At 28.2% G+C, this 6283-nt stretch overlaps 1 protein-coding gene across 2 annotated transcripts in view; it reads left to right on the top strand.

Annotated features, from left to right (window-relative positions):
* LOC105171955 (protein IQ-DOMAIN 14) overlaps positions 5771-6283 on the top strand; it is a 4917-nt gene continuing 4404 nt past the window's right edge. Inside the window, exon 1 of one of the 2 annotated variants that reach the window (XM_011093236.2) lies at positions 5771-6160. The gene's annotated coding sequence lies outside the window, so the exon portion shown is untranslated. Of the gene's footprint in view, positions 6161-6231; positions 6256-6283 lie in introns of those variants that run through there. The other variant, XM_011093238.2, reaches the window with a different exon arrangement.

Below are 6283 nucleotides of genomic sequence, written 5' to 3'. Positions count from 1 at the left end.
TTTCCACTTCTACTATTAAAAGGAATTAATTTGAAATTAATCTTTATAAATTCGACCCTACACATCACTTTCACAAGTTTGAAGTAGAAAAATATTTTCGATAAATTTGACACTAATCAAAGATTTCCTAGTCAAAGTAGAGGCTTCGCCATTGTCACGCCCCTAAAGAAGCCCAAGGGCCTAGGAACCCCTGCCAATGTAGAAACCCCAACATAGTCGAATTCATACTATTAGGTGTCCATAGGTGGACCAAGTGACATCCATTTAGAACCCCTCAAGCCACATCAGCAAGCTTTACAAGACCGGAGAAGCACTACCCACCCTAGTAGGGACACATGGTGGTTGAAAAAAAAAAAAGTTAAAAATATTCTCATCTATAAGATAAGCTCCAACCCAAGAATTCCGCCAAGAGGAGGATATCACTCAACCACCTCCGAAAATCCAAGAACCTCATCCGCAACAGGTTTCCTTATCCTCATCTCGAAGATCAAGGGACTCCAACCTCCAAGGGATAACCCTCCTATCGAATTTGTAGCGGATTTAAACTTTTCGAACCGACTGAGGGGTTGCCCATATATTGCGGGCTCTTCTAGCAAAAAAGGCCAACTACAATTCCAATTTTTACTTTTAAACTACATCTAATTAGTGTTTACACTGTGGACTTCAATTTCAATCTCTCACTTATACACAAAAATCAAATAATTTTACTTTACATCATTATTTTGTACCCCAATTGGACTAAAGCACAATTTTTTGCTCGCATCAATGATAAAAATAAATTGTGGAAAAATTTATAAGTTAATAAGCAATAGTAAAAACTAAGTGTTTGAGAATAAAAATTAAAAGTAAAAAAAATAAATTAAAATTGGAGTATTTGCATAAACAACTTAATATCTTCAATTTACCATTAAGTTGCTAAAGTTGGTAGAAAGCTTCTTATATCTTAACTTAAAATCAACACAATTTAAACAGTTCAAAAGCAGAAGCGATTAAATAAAAACTTTCTAAAATCAACACAATTTAAACAGTTCAAAAGCAGAAGCAATAAAATAAAAACACTCTTTTCAACTTATTTTTATGAATTAACTAATAAATACTTATTTTAAGCATTTGAAAACACCCCATAAATATCGAATGATAACTTAGAAATATATAGGTTGTCTCTCGGTGAACTACAACACAAACAAATTAAATAATGTCCGCAATAAGTATCAATGACAATATTAAATATTATTATTAATAATATAAATTTAGTAATGACAATTTTTTGGTTATAATAAAGCCATAAAAATTCTTTTCACAAACTAAAAATGATTAAAAAATATTTCTACATAAGTCATTGTAAATTATACTAAATTTTAAATTTCTTATATAGTCTTTTACTTCTTTTTTAGCACCCACCGATAACCAGTTAAAATGATGCAGTGGGACATATTAACTTGATTAACATACAACAAAAGCCGTTAATTGGTATAAATGATTAGGATTGGTTGTCCTGTAAAATGCAAAAGCTTTCATATTTGACAACAACAACAACAATAAATACAAGGTTGTTCTCAAATATGATGGGATTATGTTGCAAAATGAACCAACCAACTGATTTCTCAAATTTCATCATTATATTTTCCATCAGTATATTACATTGAGAGTGTGGCTCGCTCAGTTTATAAGATGTTATAAAGTGTTTAATTATTTAAAAAAATAATAAAATAAGTTTATAAAATTGCCAATGACGTATAGTTTAGTTAGTGAAGTTGAGGCCCTATGACCTTAGAGGTTAGGGGTTCGACTCCCGTCATATGCATGGAATGTTATTTCTACTGTATACTAATTGTTATTTCTACTGCGTAGTAGGTATTGGTTAGATATAGTTTATTTGATATTATTAATCAGGGGATGATTGCTGTAATAGTCTGCGTTAGATATTGATATTCGACATGAATAATTGTAATTGATTTATTTCAGGGGAAAAAAAAAAGTTTACAAATTTGAAATGAGATGTTGGGAAAGATTCAAAGATTTTTGGGAAGCATTTGGAAAAGAAAAATTCAAATGACTCCGTATCAAAAAAATTGGAATCCGTCAATATTGCACAAAACATAATTCAAAATTAGAGTTGATAATTAAGATCCTCTGTGAGTACGAAATTATTCAAATATTTATTAATATGGATTGAAGTCCTTAACTCAAATCCATTAATTCAGATGTAGCTCTAACGAAAGTATGCAGTTTTTAACTTATTTTTAAGAGTCTAACAAATTCCTTCAATTTTAATAATTTTCATTACATAATTACTATTGTTGACATATTATAGTATATGTTCCATAAGTTCAAATTATCTTAATATTTTAAAGCTTATTTTTAAAATAAGATCAAATATTTTATAAATTTTAAAAATATTTCATAAAATATATGAGTTTATAAAACATTTTAAGTATAGATATCATTTTCGTTTGAAAATATAATATATCGCCATTGATATTTAACTAAGATTCATACAACTATGCTAAGATAAAAAAAAATAAAATTACTATCAGAATATACACCTCAAATAATAACTTTTAAAATTTTCACTCGATAATATTTCATCATAATCCTTATTGTTTATTATAATAGAGCGCTGTATTCCAATTGTAACTCACCAATAAATGTAATTATCAACAAACTATCGTGAGATTTGGTTGGTGTTTGCAATTGTCTAAAACTATTATCAATTTATTGTTGAAAATAATTTAAAACAAGTACCTTTGATTTGGAATTTTTGCTGACGAACTGTTTAAATCAAATTGATTTAAACCCAAAGTTAGAGCTAAACTCATAAATACTAAGTCAATTTTCAAATACTCCAAATTTAAACCTTTTTTTTTTCTTTTCAACTTTTACTTTTATTTTTAAATAGTCTTAACTATCACTATTGCTTAATTTATAACTTTCTTTTATAATATATTCTGTTGTATAGCTTATACATATAAATTCTATATCCCACATAGAAAGATTAATTAAGTTTTAAGTGTTGAATAAAGTGTTATCTAATTTAAAATTTAAAATAAAAATTGGAGGGAATAATTAAGAAAAAGAGAAAATTTATGCATTTATATTATTTAATATATAAATTCACTCAGCAATTGGCACGTACCTGTTTATTCGACGAAATAAAATAGTATTTTAATTTATTTTTAGAAATTATATTTTATAATTAATTTATTTTGTTATAAAAAGTTGTAATTAAATAAATAAATAGCATTTTGCTAAAATCAGATGTCTTTTCTAGAAAAACTTTAATGCTTCCAGAAGCATTTGATTAGAAAAAGGTGTTTTTTTTCTGGAAGGTTCTAACTTCTGAATAAAACAGGTATAATTGAATAGATACATAGAATTTAAATGTCTATATATACGAAATCAGGTGTCAGAATATACACTTTAATATTCATAATGTTTTTCACTTTATATTTTAGTTTTTCGAGTTGTTTTCCAAAATTCGCCAAGTCTCGATTGATTTTGTCGTACCTTAGAAGCGAGATTGCTTAACCCAACAACCATATAGTAGGGGGTAAATTTCACTTTAACAACAGTAAAAATCACGCTTCAAAATTTCGATATTCCTGATATATTTCTATCATAAAAATAGAATCTGCCGCCAAGAGTATGCGACTATTTACATCACACAGACTATTACCTAAATAATATAATAACAATATGTTCAAAACAATCAATCAACTACAAAAGTAGAATCATGATTTTGATACCAAAAACTTTCTTGAAATGAGTTGAGCAAAAGCTCCAACAACTGTACCCCGACCGTTGCACCTTCCTTTTCTTTGGTCTTCATTTTCTTGCTTTATGCAAAGATGACTAAATTACAATGTCACATCACTCCCACACCAAAGCCAATAATGACAATTAAGATAATTAATTGATGTGCAGATTACGTCCCACCCCTAATATTATATCTAATTATATAAAAACACCGCTTACTCTTTATAAAAATACAAATATATTTTCTTAAAAATGTGTCGATTTAATTTAAATTAGAGAGTATATTCGTAGAATTTGCTCTTGGGTAGGGGGTAAACGTGTCAATGATGCCTTAACTTAGTGGGTTAAAGTTGAAGTCCCATTAATAAATACAATGTCATAGATTCGAGTCCCGTCGAATGTGTGGGTGTTTGTCTTATTTTATGTGGGTTTACTGTAATTTATTTTATAATTATTAAGCATATAGATATATTAGTCGAACTAATGTATTGTTCAGTTATTCAATTTATTAAAATATTGATGTAATTATTACTGTGATTTCTATAAAAAAAAAAAAAGAATAGTGGGATATACGTGTAATTACAACTTTAAAAATATAAGATATTTATATAATTAGACATAATTTCAGGGACTACGGATATAATTTAGCCATGATTAATATATACTTAGAAAAGAAAGAAGGTGGAAAGATGAACCAAACGTTTGTTTAATAATGATGAGTGGGTGGGAGAATGGAAGATTGCTTTCCCAATAGTCTTTATATTGAAGAAAGCTTATTTCAATTTCTTTTTTTTTTTAATTTTTAGATATTTATTTATTTATATTAAAATTTGATATTGGTAAAAGTTAGTTGAGTTGAAGGTGCCCAAAAGGCCATTGAGTGCAAAAGTAGCCAACTTCTTGCCTAAGTATAAAATTCCTCCCTTTCACACTAACATTTATTAAAGAAAAAGGAAATAAATTGAATTATTTTGTTTTTATATTGTGTAATATAGTTTTATTTTTCTAAAATCACACTCTTTGGTAATAAATTTATTGATTTTTTGAGGTAAAAACTAATTTAATAATTTCTTTCTACAGGGAACAATCTTTTTGAATTTAGCGAAAAGATTTTTACTTGCGTAAAAAAAAAAAGATATTTGTTGTTCTTTTTACGTCCACACTCTAAATTTTTAAAGTTCTTTTTTTCTTTTTTGTGATCTTTCTTAGAATAATTAATTATATTTTTTTCTTTATTGAGCTGAAAGTTCTTTGTGCTTTATGTATTTTTGTTATTTTAAAATAGGCTAAACAAACATATATCTTTTGAAAGAATGTTTTTTTAAATAGTATAATAAGAATTTTCCCTTTTTATGTTCAACCAAAATGAATAGCTCGAAATTACTACTTTATAACGAGGTACTGAGGTAGGATGAGTAAATTAAAACTAATTAACTATGTTAAATCTAAAATATTTTAGAGAAAATATTTTTTTCAATAATCGAAGGTATTTGATGATGAGTCTGACCCGAGTATTTATAAACTTAAAATAATAGAATTAAATTTAAAAAATAAAATACTACTCGTTATAAACTACTCGAAATATTTCTATCTAAATATGTATTATTTACTATTATTATTTTATTCTATTCTTCCTTGATTCCCATTAGCTACTATGGGTAAAAATGTGTTGAAATTTATATTTCAAACTTTCAACAAAAACTCCATTAAATTAAACCAAGACTTAGAATATTAAAAGGGGCATTAATTATTTATGTGGGAATTATGAAATTTATCTTATTTATGTTTGGGAGCATAGAATTTATGAGAAAATTGAGCCCACAAAAGAGAGAGAGTTTTCAACTTTTGTTATGTACTCAATTACATATGGTTGATCCACTCAATGTAGCTGTAGGCCAAATCTGCCGATTACAGGAAAGTAAAAAATAAGCATATTTACCTTTCATCATCATCATGAATCATTATGACACCACAAAGAAAAGCAAACATAAATATATATGAATGAATTTACACACACAAGAGCTAAATAAAATATAAAGTTGCAATCTTTTGCAAGCAAAAACATAATTCAAAGCTCAACAACAAAGATACACACACACAGAGAGAGTACACACACTGAGGGTGGTGAGGTAGAGAGTTCTAAGTAGTTGGCCTGTTTTGAAAGGAAGGAGGCTAGAAAAGGTGTCTGTGAAGAAAAGAAGCATGTTGTTCCACACTAAGAAAGAGGCTGGCTAGAGGGCTAGAGAGAGAAACTCGTTTATATACTTACATGTGTGTTTGTAGAGAGAGAGAGGGAGAGGGAGAGAGGGAGGGATGATGGTGTAGCTATAGGTAGCTGTTGTGGGAGTTGTTTAAGTTGTTGCAGCTTTCTGGAAGGTTTCTGAAGGTTGGAGAAATAGTTAAGGTAATTATCTTTTTTTTTAAGGTGGATGACATTGCATGATCTGGTAGAGATTATCTCTTGGGATTAGGCTACTTTTCCCTCCAAATGTTGGAAAAGTAAGTGTATCCCCCCCCCCCCCCTTTT

The sequence above is a fragment of the Sesamum indicum genome, linkage group LG10 (genome assembly GCF_000512975.1).
Source record: "Sesamum indicum cultivar Zhongzhi No. 13 linkage group LG10, S_indicum_v1.0, whole genome shotgun sequence".
Lineage (NCBI taxonomy): Eukaryota > Viridiplantae > Streptophyta > Magnoliopsida > Lamiales > Pedaliaceae > Sesamum > Sesamum indicum.
This window is presented reverse-complemented; position numbering and strand designations above follow the sequence as displayed.